Below are 14,229 nucleotides of genomic sequence, written 5' to 3'. Positions count from 1 at the left end.
AAGAAGAAGAAGAAGAAGAAGAAGAAGAAGAAGAAGAAGAAGAAGAAATAAAAGTAAAACATCTTTTCAGTAAACAAGACAATGTGATTTTGTAAGTGACCTGAGAAAATAGAGAAGTGCAAATGAAAACAGCAATGTATGTTTTCTTTACCCATTACCTTTTATCAGATGTAATATGTCCAACACTACCAAATGTTTCCATGCAGCAGGAAAATGATTAGAAACTCTATTCTCCAAATAGTGCTTGGGTAAAACACATGATGTTATATTTCATTATAGTTCAGCAATATGTAATTTAATAAAAAATTTGTCTGCCTTATTATCCAGCATCTTAATTTCTAGGAAAGTACAAAAAATCCTTTGGATCAAGAATCTGAACAACTATGTTTATTAAGCATAGTTTGAAACTACAAAAGTTAGTAATAACTCAAAATTTCCATTGGTAAAGAAATGGTATACATGTACTATTGAAAATAAAATAAACAAATTAAATATATTAACATGGCTACGTCTCTAAAAAATAAAGTAGCATTAAAATATAAACTGGAGAATGTTTCCCTATGCCAATGAAAAACCATATTAAACACAAAATATTAACATAAATTAATAGATGTGAGACAGTACATTAATTGGGCTTGAAGAATTCAGCACAAACTCATGAATGAGATGACTTTTATGAAACACACCAGAGTGGGTGTGTTGAGAAATATGACTGCGTGTGTATATGAATAGGTTTTCAAACAGTGCTTTGTTTTCATACATAAGAAAGCATGCATGGACTCATTTACACAGTGGACTATTAATAAAGAAAAATGACTAGAAGAATGGAGAGCAACTACTAAAAATAATAATTGTGGTAATGAAAATGTGTGATTATACCTTATTTTTATACTTCTAAATTTTAAATTTTACATACTTTCCGAAATAAATGTATCTAAATCACTTCTAAAAAGTCTGAAACTTCACATTGTTAATACTTAAAAAACAAAGATTAATCAATAACAAAAATAGTTGAATGTAACTTACTTAGATATTCTGAAAGAAAATTGGAGTGTGGGGTAAATGGAAGTTTCCCTCTTTCAAACGTATACCTTTCTATTCTCTTTACAATGAAAATGGACTTTTATGTAACCTGTATAATTAAAAATGCGATCATAGCATAATTAAAAAATAACAAAATGCGGCCGGGCGCGGTGGCTCAAGCCTGTAATCCCAGCACTTTGGGAGGCCGAGACGGGCGGATCACGAGGTCAGGAGATCAAGACCATCCTGGCTAACACGGTGAAACCCCGTCTCTACTAAAAAATACAAAAAACTAGCCGGGCGATTTGGCGGGCGCCGGTAGTCCCAGCTACTCGGGAGGCTGAGGTAGGAGAATGGCCTAAACCCAGGAGGCGGAGCTTGCAGTGAGCTGAGATCTGGCCACTGCACTCCAGCCTGGGCGGCAGAGCGAGACTCCATCTCAAAAAAAAAAATAAATAAATAAATAAATAAAATAACAAAATGCATGTCCCAAAAATACAGTAATAAAAGAAATATCAAGTTGTTTAAGAAACGAAGATAATATTGCATGCCATAATTTTATATCTGTTTGCTACTGCGAAGCCCCGTTTCTGGCAATGTGAACTTTAAAAATATAAAGAGATCAACCACATGACTAAATATGCCCAATATGATAAAATTAAATCCAATTGCTCATAAAGCCATATTTTTGTTGTTGTTCCAAAAAAAGTGAGATGAAAATTATCGTGTAGTTATTCTCATAAAGGGGACTATACATTTTGTACTCAACCTAAAAATCTGCATTTAACAAACATCTCACTTAACACTTTTACCTATTGAGATTTTAAGATAATTGGTATTGAATACCTGAAAGTGAATGGATAGTATATCTTTTACAAAGTCTTATGTGAATGTTAAAACAGGTGTAATTGATTCTAATCAAATAACTTCAAAATATAAAATATATGTAAATAAATCAATTATATGGTATTACATATGTTCAATGCTTCTTTTTATAGCTTTCAAGATAAATTGACATACCCTTCATAAACAATTTAATTTATAAATTAAATATGTATATATCAAAAATAATTAATTTTATCTTAGAAATGATGATATACCTGTGTAGCCATTCACATGAACAATGATTACATGTGAAGTTCACTTGCCTATTCAATCTACTCAATATGAATGAAAATGATACCACTTACATATAAAATTTACTTGTCTTCCTCTGTACTATAGCAAGATTAACATCAATTTATGACAAGTAGTAGCTTCTTAGCAGTTTGTTGCATTCTGGAATGTGAAATCATAACAATGAACTCTTCACAGTCTATTCCATTACATTTTGTACTTTGAATGGGGCTGATACCCATGCATGGTTTTGTTGCTTGAGGTTTTGTTCATTGGGACAATGTTGGTATACTGAGTTACGCAGATATTCCAAAGATTGACACATTTCTTATAAAACATAGTAAGATATTTTCCTTTAAATGGAACTCTTGTTGTTCACTTTAGAGAAAATGTCTGCCAAATACCCAGCCTCAATAACCACAGTTTGTCTGTGAGTCTTTCTAGTAAAGCAGCATTGCATGAATGAAGCAGGTAGTCAGCTTGCAGCCCAAGTAATTGTACTATTGCTTTTCTTCAAGACAAACATGATAGAGTGATATGCTTCAGAGCTGCTTTCTACATATTTCTCATTTTATTACACAGACTATTACATTCACAAGCAAGAGATGAGTTTTAATAAAATTCACATTTTTAATGCTTTATCAAGGACATTTTAAAGTGAAACCATATGTATTTTTAAATTATGAGTGTGTAGCAATGAAGAAAACTACCAGTACAGTTTGGGCCACTACTTTGATGACTCCTTGCAGGACAGCATTTTTACTCATTATTGCTATTGTTTCATAAATGGAAACGTCAACTCAGGGAAGAAGGTAAATGACATCTTAGTATAACTATGAGAATAGTTTTGATTTCATGAACATGTTGAAAGGGTATCAGAGACCCAGTGTTCTGCAGACTATACTTTTAGAAGTCACTCCAGTCAAAGATGACAGTCACAACTCAGCTCCAAATACTTGTTGCCCTGAGGTAATGAAGACTGAAAATTGCCAAGTCGTCAACTTATAGGAAATTGAGAGTGTTTTATAACAACATCTTAAAATATTAACTAGTTGAACTTTTTCTTCTTTAAAAACGTTGGCATGGTATGTAATACTAGTTGTTAGGCCTTTCAGGGTATCTACCTATTTTCAACTCCATCATTGTTTCATTTACCTCCACATTCCCACCATCAAACACTCTCCCTCTCTCCCTCCCCACCTCCCTCCCTCTCCCTTTCCCTCCCTCCTTTCCTTCCTTCCTTCACTCACTCTTGCTATTCAGTCCCATTGGGCCAACCAAGGTGTATAGAGTATTTTAACTTTTGATGGAGAATAGTCATTTGTCCTTGAAACTGAGATTTTTACTTCATTAAATAAGGAATAGGGTTGCACCTTGCATGCACAATGAGACTTAGGACAATATGAGAGACTAATCTCAACTTATGTGACTTTGTAAAATGAAAGGACACTGAACAGGGCGCCTCAAGTCCAAGCATGTGTTGTTTGTGAATACTATAGCCTTAGTAGAAGCAATCTCAATTTTCATTGAGAAAAGTAAAAATAAAAATAAAAATATTATGGCAAGTTGTTAAATATTGGAATTTGAATTTTTTCATTGAAAACAGGCAGACGATAACAGTTGGAGCTGATCTGAATACAGTCCTGAAACAGCCATTAGGAGACCTTTCTAGTCATATAATTTTATGATTCTTCAATTCAGCAAAAAGTGCCTTTTAATTTTATTTTACTTTTGTAATCAGAATAGCTTATATTTGTGCAATTCTTTTCACTTCACAAATAAAGTGGAGTGTTGGAAAATGGGTCAGAATATTTAAAATAAAATTTGAAATAATAACTGTGCTGGCACCTATTACTAGTGCTTGTATTATCTTAGGCAAGTTGCTACTCTTTAATGCCTTGATTGCCCTATCTATGTAATACAAAGAGGCCATGGAAAAAGCTAAATATTTATTGAACTCCAGTTTTTGTTTAAGTCTTTCAGAATTCTTATGACATTTGCATTATTTTTATGAATTTACAGGTTGGAAAATGGTATAAGAAGTTTAAAGCAGTTTTTTTTTTTTTTTTTAAAGTGGCAGAGTCAAGTCTATATCTGAAATTTCATCAGAGTTTTATTAGAATTTGCCTATAATTATATAATTTTAAAAAAGCGACAAATACTAAGAACCATCATATAGTGTCTTTCTTCGGCTGTGTATTTTCACCTAAGATATGTGTGCATTCCTGAGTATTTATTTCCTAGTTGAATGTTTTTTGGACTAAACTTAATATTCAAAGTTACTCAGAAAATATCTCTCCTCTTGGCTGAAGTTGCTGTCCTTGAATTACGCTCTTTGCTATGTTCATAAGTAGAGCTGTCTTTGATCACCAAAGACAACTATACCATACATTCATTTTCAAAGTATTTCATTACCATTAATTATTTCATGGAGAGATTTTGCAGAGAAAAAGATGTCTGAAAAGACAGCAATATCTTTGCTCTATTGCCTTTATGATCATTTAGTGAGTCAAAACAATACAAACTAAACTACACTAAAAATAATTTTCCCTTTTCTATTTTCATGTTTCTGTAATCATCAGAAAGTTTCATTGTAACATTCATGCATCATAATATATGAAAAAGAGGATTTCTTACAGTATAATTTATATTCATCTTCCAGCCACAATATATGAAATAGAAAGGTGACACACTCTTATACTATCTATTGCAGCCATTCATTTGTTTCTTTATTAGCCCATTTTCACAGTTTTCAGATATTTTGCTTTCAGAGTAACTTTACATTTTTAAAAATCATTGAAGACACCAAAGAGCTTTTGTTTATATATGTAGATAGATAGATGTTTAAACAACATCTTTATATATTTACTGTATTAGAAATGAAAACTCAGAACATTTAAAAAATATTTATTAATTCATTTACACATAATAAAGTTACATATATGTTAACAAAAAGTAACATGTTTTTATGAAAAACAAATATATTTTTCAAGACATTGCTTTACATTTTCTAAAGCACTATTTTATACTTTTGCAAATCTCTTTATTATTTAGTTTAGAAGAAGATATTAGAATTTTTATATCTGATCTTATATTAATCTGCAGTGATATCTCATGTAGCCTTTGGAAATATCCACTGTACTCTTGTTAAGAGATAAGAAAAAATCAATTGACATCTTAATATTACCTTAGCTTTACTGAGATATAATTTACATACCACATTTACCTGTCTAAAGTATGAAATTATACAATAATTACCATAATCTAATTCAGAACATTCTCATCAACGTAAATAGAAGCTCTATATGCATTATCTGTCATTCCCCATTTCCCTTCCACAGCAACTTGCAATGACTAATTTTCTTTCTGTCTGTGTAGATTTGTCTATTCTGGACATTTTATATAAATAGTACCTTAAGATATGTGGCCTTTTGTGAGCAACTTATTTTATTTATCACACTGTTTTAGAGGTTCCTCCATGTGGTGGCATGTTCCAGTACTGCATTCCTTTTTTTTGCCAAACATTTTATCATGTGACATCAATCTATTTATTAGTTGATGGAGTAATGTTGGTTGATTGGTTTTTCCACTTTTGTCTATTGTGAATAACTCTACAGGTCACGAGGTCAGAGGTTTGAGACCAGCCTGGCCAACATGGTGAAACCCCATCTCTACTAAAAATACAAAAATTAGCTGGGCATGGTGATGGGCACCTGTAATCGCAGCTACTTGGGAGGCTGAGGCAGGAGAATTGCTTGAACCCAGGAAGCGGAGGTTGCAGTGAGCTGAGATCATGCCACTGCACTCCAGCCTGGGCAACAGAGCAAGACAGTCTCAAAAAAAAAAAAAAAAAAAAAATGTTTGTACACAATGTTTTCATTTCTCTAAGATATCCAGGAGTGGAATTATCAGGTCAGTGGTCACTCTATGTTTCATATTTTCAGGAACTCTCAAACTGATTTCCACAAAAAAATATACCATTTTATATTTCTACCAGAGAATGTATAAAGGTTCCAATTTATCCATGTTTTCACCAACACTTGTTGTTGTTTGTCTTTTGTTATTTTAGACAGTGTATGAAGTGGTATCTCATGATTTTGATTTGTGTTTCCATAATTCCTAATGATATTGGCCATTATTTCATGAACTTATTATCTATTCATATATCTTCTTTAGAGAAATGTCTATTTAAACTCTGTGACTTTTTTTAAACTGGGTTATTTACCTTTTTATTTCTGAGTCGTAAGGGTTATTTATACACTGTGGGTATATGTAATGATTGTTAATTTTATGTATTAACTTGGCTGGACCAAGATTTTTTCTCTGTCTCTGTGTAGTCTGTTTACTTTTATAATGTTGTCCTTTGAAGTATAACTTTCAAAAATTTTAAGTTCATCTTAAAAATCTTCTCTATTATTATTTATACTTTTGGTTTATAGCTAAGATATCATACTCTAACCCAAGTTTATTCAAGTTGATTACTTTGTTTTATTCTAAGAATTTTACAGTTTTGGCTCTTGCCTTTAGCACTATGCTCTACTTTGAGTTGATCTTAGTATACAGTATGAGGTAAGTGCCCAAATTTATATTTTTGCATGTAAGCATCTGGCTGACAGCAGTATTTGTTGTACCTACTATTATTTTGACAATATCTTTTACCTCAAAGACTCCTAGAACCCACCCATGGACTGCCTTTGAGAACTGCTGTCCTACTGCCAAGTATTAGAACACAATTAAAACTCTTAGCTTTTCTAATCTACTTTAGAACATTGTTGTTCATACCTCAAATGGGCTATATATCTTGTATTACCTTGGATCACACAAATTTAGAATAATGGCCATGTGTAATGTCATTTGGCAAAAAAAAAAAAAAAAAGTTGACCCTTAACAATTTCCCAATTACAAGTACAATCATTTCAATCTTTTCTAAGGATTTCAGTCTTGAAACTAGTAATATAATCAAATGACTTTTTTTGTGTGTGGAATAGTATTACTTGTAAGAAATCCCTTCCATTATGAACCTCCAATTTTGTTGTCCTAGAGTTATGCTAACATTGTAGCTTACTGCCTATTGTACTTCACCTCCTATAAAATCATGTGCATAAAAAAATTTCCTCAGAGATTTTCTTATGGCCACATGAATTGGAAACTCATTTCAGGCTTAACAACAAACAAACACATGACTTGAATACAAGCCAGCAATTATGAGTACTTAAGTGACATCCTAAGCACTCAGGTAACTACTAAAGTGTACATTGTTTTAATTAAACCTAAAAATACCTTCTGCAGTCAGTATTATCTCCCTTTTTAAAAGAACAAAAGTAAGACTTTAAGCATTCGTTTGTAAAAATGAGATTGAACAAAGACTAAAATATTGACTAGAGGATATCTAGCTAAAGACAACTCAAAATTGTAAGAACAAAACTGAGAAATAAATGAGAAGAGTGAGAAGAGATAATACCCATTAATATTCTACGTTTCAGATGACATATGGCTATGATTCTGTAAAATGAACTAAACTTTCTCATTGGAAACACTTCTCATTAGAAAACATTTTTTGAGGTAGGGGCATAGGGAAAGTTGGAACACTTATAATCTTAAGTGCTTTAGATTCTCATACATTTTCTTTCCTATCACTGCTGATTACAAAGATATTTGCATGTAAATAGAAATGTTCTTCTGTGTAATCAGCAGGCTGTTCTTTCAGTTTGATATGCATGCTCTCACCATACATTTTTTTTCCTCAGTAATCAATTCAGAAATCACAGACACTGGGCTATTGCATCATCAAATGATTCCAGATTACGGGCCGTCAAGAGATCAAAAAGGAAAAAAACACTTTTTTGTACAAATGTCTTTACACTCTGAAGTATATATTTTGACAATTTTATGAGGCTTGATTAGCCACAGGATATGCAATCAGTATACTGATATTAACATTAATTTGTAGACCTGATGTCTTGCCAAGCTAAATACCTGCCAATGAATGTTGGTTTATCCTTTCTCTTCAGACCCATTATAGAACTTAACTATTCTCTCCATCAAATTTATTTTGTTGTGGGTTCATGTACACACACACATATTTCAGCTTATTTAAATATATATGAAATATTTTATGTATATGTGTGTGTATACACACACACACACACACACATATATATATATATATATATATACACATATATATCAGTCTTTCTAATAGCTAGGGAGAGGGAGATAACTGGTATAATTTAGGAGTATTTTTTAATTGCCCAAAGCATCTGAATGTCTATGAATGTCTAGTCCATAACAACTGGTAAATCATTACTTGCAGATTAACATAAACTCAAATTGCTCAGTGACTCAGTATAATTTAATCTGATATCTTTTTTTCTCACATGGAACAATGTATAACTTACTGAAAGTTAATTATTCCATAAACATAAAATGTGTGTTCGGGAACCAACAGAAAAAATAAATTGAGGACTAAACTCTGACTTTTTATTTTTCTTGCCCAAATTCCTAAGGGGCCTGGGATGTCATGCTCTACAAACCATAAAATCTCATTAAATGGGTTTTATTTAACACTATATAATGTGGCTTACTTTTCAATGTGACTCTGGCATAACAATGCATAAAAGATATAAAAGGAAATCAAAATATTTTACCCTAAAATATTTTTGTTTGCCATATTTTAGAATGATTCTGCACAGACATCTTTTGTGGGGGAAAATTTGCATCTGTAAAAATTCTCTATTAGCACAAGTAGATCTTTATTTTTCCAGGCCCTCAAAATCCTAAAGAGATAACTGAGAGTTTAGCAACTTTTATGAGATGGAATAGGAGCTTGCTCCGTCCACTCCACGCATCGACCTGGTATTGCAGTACCTCCAGGAACGGTGCACCCCCTCCGGGGATACAATGCGTTTGCTTAAAAGTAGATGGAAGACAGAGAGCATCGGTGGGGCGGCTTGACACGCCGAGCATCTGTGATACCCCGGCCTAACTGCTTCTTGGAGTACCATGGGGTTTCCCACCTGCGGGCGGCAGACGGTAGGCCTTGCGGCACGCTTCTCTTTGCGCTGTGACTACAGCGCTTTGGGAAGGCTCCGACCCCCCGCAGCCGACTGACTACTGTACCTGTGGAGGTCGTTAGATCTCAGCTTGGCAGTCGAGGGGTGGTGACCTTACTTTAAGGGAATGGGATCCACCCGGAATTGAACTTCCCTCCTTCCTTTCTTCTTCCTTGCTTTCTCTCTCTCTCCCTCTCTCCGTCTCTCTCTCTCTCTCTCTTTTTAAAAGAAAAAAAAAAAAGAAAAAAAAAAAGAAAAAAATAAAGTTCTGAATAAGAGGCATTTGCCATCTATTATCTCTAAAGGCAGCCACCTACGAGACTTTATCTCTGTAATAAGAACCTTGGTCTCTACAACTCCTTATCTTAACTCAGACACTCCTTTCTACTAATCCCAGGTTTTTTACATAATAACTCTTTTCAACCAATTACCAATCAGAAAATCTTTGACTCCACCCATGACCTGTAAGCCCCTGCTTCAAGTTTTCCTGCCTTTCCAGATTGAACTAATACATTTCTCACATGTATTGATGTCTTACATCTCCCTAAAATGCACAAAACCAACCTGTAATCTGAACCTCCTAACATTGTGCCTCAGGTCATGGTCATTCACATTTGGCTCATAATATCTCTCTTCAAAGATTTTACAAAGTTTTGTCCTTTATGTCAACAAATCTCTTCTGGCAAAATCAGCTACATGTGACTGTCTTAAATATATACATACTTCTTTTTTTTTTTTTTGTATCTAAACTAGAATTTTTCAGAAAAGCCACAGTGAGGGAACTAGCATTCAAAGTAACCATTTTATTATTTTTTTAAGATTTTAGAGCTATGAAATAAGAATTATAAGGTGAAAATGCTACCAAAAAACAACTGAAAAACAGTCTTCCCTTATTTATTTATTTGAGACTGCATATCACTCTATTCCTAGGCTGGAGTGCAGTGGCATGGCCATAGCTCACTGTAACCTGAAATCCCTTGGCTCAAGGAATCCTCCCTTGTCACACTCCCAAAGTGCTGGCATTACAGGCGTAAGCCATTGTGCCCAGCCCTCTGTTTTCTTAAGAAATCAAATTCTGAAATTTGAACAGCTTCACATACAAAATATTGTTTCAAATCAACTTCCCACAATTTTAAGTGACAAGTCTTGATTCTTTAACCTTTAAATATTAACTAACATATCTAACTGCTTACTTCACCAATGGACTTGAATGCATAATATGCAACTCACATGTAAGATACTCTATTCCAAAAAGACAAAGCTCTGGATATGTTCTCAAATCTGTTCCTCTTTCTTAAAAGGGACAACCACTGTAAACTCAGGGCTGTTATGGATGAATGTTTGTGTTCCCTCAAATTCCTAAGTTCAAGCCCTAGCTCCTAATGCACTGATATTTGTACATAGGGTCTTTGGAAGATAATTTGGTTTAGATGAAGTCATGAGAGTGGGTCCTCATGATGGGATTAGCATCTTTGTAAGAAAAGGAAAGATCAGAGCTTTCTTGTTCTTGCGCTCGCTCTCTCTCTCTCTCTCTCTGCCACTTGAGGACATAGTGATAAGGCAACAATCTGCAAGCCAGGAAGAGGGCCTCACCAGAAATTGAATATGCCAGCACCTTGAACTTAGACATTTTATCTTCCAAAACTGTGAAAAATAAATGACTATTGTTTAAGCCATCCAGTCTATGGAATTTTATTATCAAAGATTGAAACATCCATCTTTAATTCTTATCCTACCATTCATTTGTAATATATTATAATATGCTAGCAATATATGAAAATGATAAATTTGCAGGCAACAGCTTTCTATTTTTCTGTGTCTCTATTGCCAGGACTTAGTCACTACAACAGAATCTTGACTAAGATTCTCTGTTGAATATTTAGACTGATTTAGTTTTCTTTTTGTTCATTTGTATGTTGTAAATTTTATAAAATAATTCTGTGATTTTTCAGTGAAAATTTTGTATTAAAATTAAATATAAAAGAACACATGAATGGCATAACAAGAAAGGAGGGCATTTGCAAGTCCATTTGTGAGTAGGTAATTGTGTTTGCCTTAGCATGTATCACTGGCTAAAGAGAAGTATCCTTAGCTTTAAAATAAAACACTTTGAATGGTATATGCATATTGAGGGATGTGGGAGGAACAGCTTCTTTGGATTTTTAAAACATCTTCTTTATACATCTTTTATTAAACCTATTTATGCTGATTGCTGTGTAATTTACCTGGAAAAAGAAAATGATAGTCTTCAAGAGTGTTGGCATTTATATTTGCTTGTGTGTGCGTGTGTATGTGTGTCTTAATTTTTGTCAGAACTGGGTTTTCTCTGCAGCTGGTTCTTGGTCCTGTGATGGGAGACACTGTAACCTAAAAAAAGATCATTACTTTGGAATCAGATAAACACGGGATAAATCTGATTACTGTGGGGTCATCTCTCTATCTCTTTCTCTCCTTTTTTGCCTCTCCCATTTCTTCTTTCCTCCCTTTTTTCTTTCTTTTATTCTAATAAGTATTATGAAGCACCCTGTTGATAAAAAGTTCTAAACCAGGTAACAAAGACAAAGAGACAAATAAGATCATTGTCCATGACCTCAAAAATTTCTAGTTTGGTAGGGAAGTCAGATAGTTAGAGAGAGATAAAATTTAGTATTCCAAGAGACAAGTTTAACTCTGGCTATAAAAATGTCATGGATATCTTTAAGAGAAGAGGAAGGATTTGAGCTCAGTTGTGACCCATTAAAGAAGGTTGTCTCCCTGAGACACATGAGAAGATTTCATGAATATTCTCTTCTCAATTATTACTTTTCCTCTACAAGTGATTTATTATCTTGGGAGATTTTTCAATATTTCTTTTATAAGAATCAGGTTTTAAATTAAATCAAATAAATTCATGTTGCAGCAATTTAATCACGCATATATTTCTGTGTCTACTGCTTTAGCTAATGAAGATGATACGAAGACTAATAACATAGATGCCCTGGAATCTAAAAACTTACAGTCTCTACTGTAAAAGCTTGAGGAAGCATACAGATAGCTCTGTTAGTTGGCAGGCTATAATAAATTATATTATAAGATTGCAAACAATGCTATTAAACACAGGAAAAAAGACAAATTCCAACTGAAGGATCATAGAAGGTTTTCCAAAAATGATGGTGAAATCAGTTCTTGATGTATTGGTTGTACTTTGGTGAGTGAATTTGTAAAGAAAGTATTGTGAAGCCTTGAGTTCATGTTGAATGAAGGCAGGGTATTGAGGATCAACTGATACATTTTTAGATACTTGAGATTAGTGTGAAAAGTAAGAGGAAAGATTAATCTGGTTTTGTGGAATTCGGAGCTTATAAAACTGCATTAATGATCCTTAACAAAAAAACAAAATTAAACTTACAAACACAAAGTAGACATAGAGGTGAATATTTATTTAGAAAGAGAAGAAAAAGTCAAGAAATTATAAATTATTGTAAAACCAAAAAACACCACTGTTAAAGAAAACTTACACTGGACATATTAAAAGAGGAAAAAAAAAAAGACTTCATTCAAGGTTATTTCACTAGGAGCCAAGAATATTGCAATAAGGAATAGAGCCTGAACTCAACTCTGCTGAAACGAAAGGCAGGAGGACTTTTAAATGCTGAGCTGAACTAGTGGAAAAGAACTGCAGAACGTTGATGGAGGCTAGTCAATGTGATTGGCCATCTGTGTTAGTGTGTTAGTTTGTTCTCATAGCGGTAATAATGACAAACCTGAGACTAGGTAATTTATAAAGGGGAGAGGTTTAATGGGCTCACAGTTTCACATGGCTGGGGAGACCTCACAATCATGGCGGAAGATTAAAGAAAAGCAAAGGGACATCTTATATGGAGCAGGCAAGAGGGCATGTGCAAGGGAACTCCCATTTTTAAAACTGTCAGATCTTGTGAGACTTATTCACTACCATGAGAACAGTATGGGGGAAACTGCCCCCGTGATTCAATTATCTCCACCTGGTCTCAACCTTGACACATGGGAATTATTATAATTCAAGGTGAGATTTGGGTAGGACAAAGCCAAACCTTATCAGTTTGTTAATTGTTACTTAATGAAGTTAGGCTCTTATTCTTCCATGGTGACTGAAAGAGACAGCCCTTTTTTTTTTTTTTTTTTTTTTTTTTTTTTAATAATTGGCTTTCAAAGAAATTACTCCCAGATCCCTGAGAAAGATATTCCTAGATGTAGAAAGTTTCCATTTCAAAGGGGCAGAGAAAGAATTTACAACTCTAACTTGTCTAAAGTAAATGCTCTAAATAAATAGAGATCAGAGGCCCAGAGTAAAGAAGTCTGGTTTAAGTTTGTCAAGCTCAGAAAAATGTGTTAAAGCCATCTTAATTGCCACAGTCATAAAATGCAGAACAAAAATTAGCATTTATTTTAATTAAATGCTTTAAACACTTTTATATTATAATTTGTTTCTATAATCATTAGCTGCTTTATCTTTCATTATATCTCTATCTGACAACAATTTTATGGGATTCATTTTTTGTAAAAAAAATTCAGGTTTTTCTATAACAAATTTGACTAAGATAAATTGTTATTAGTTTGAGAAAATGTATCTCCACTTTATTACTCATTACATTATTGGTAATGTCTGGAAAATCTTAGTCTTTTCCTTAAGAAAACGTAAAGAAACTTCCATCAAATTTCTTTTATATGTGAGCTGTAAAATTTCATAGAATTTCAGGTTTCCTTGTACAATGATGAATCTTAATTATTCTTTGAACTGATAACATTATCTTAATTGATTTGTCAATGATGTTTGTTTACCTAAAGAAAGAAGCTGAGACAAAATTGGCATAAAGAGTTAATTTGAGTTGAGGGCTGCAGCTTCTCATGTTCTTGTTGTATTTGCATACTCTGAGTTTTAAGTTACTTTTGTCAGTATCACTATTTCAATTCAAATAAATGAGACATTAATGAATCTCTTTAGTGTGATTAGGGAAGGTCAACTCTGGCCAGGAGAGGCACATGAACAAGGCCTGGTCTGGTAAGGAGTCCACTTTGG

At 33.4% G+C, this 14,229-nt stretch overlaps 1 long non-coding RNA gene and 1 pseudogene across 1 annotated transcript in view; both read left to right on the top strand.

Moving 5' to 3' along the window:
* LOC111552343 overlaps positions 1-14,229 on the top strand; it is a 573,045-nt gene that overhangs the window by 236,581 nt on the left and 322,235 nt on the right. The gene's annotated exons all lie outside the window — the stretch shown is intronic.
* LOC113219644 lies at positions 8,888-9,028 on the top strand (annotated as a pseudogene).

The sequence above is a fragment of the Piliocolobus tephrosceles genome, chromosome 10 (genome assembly GCF_002776525.5).
Source record: "Piliocolobus tephrosceles isolate RC106 chromosome 10, ASM277652v3, whole genome shotgun sequence".
Classification (NCBI taxonomy): Eukaryota; Metazoa; Chordata; class Mammalia; order Primates; family Cercopithecidae; genus Piliocolobus; species Piliocolobus tephrosceles.
Note: the sequence above shows the minus strand (reverse complement) of the source record. Positions and strands in the feature narration are given on the sequence as shown.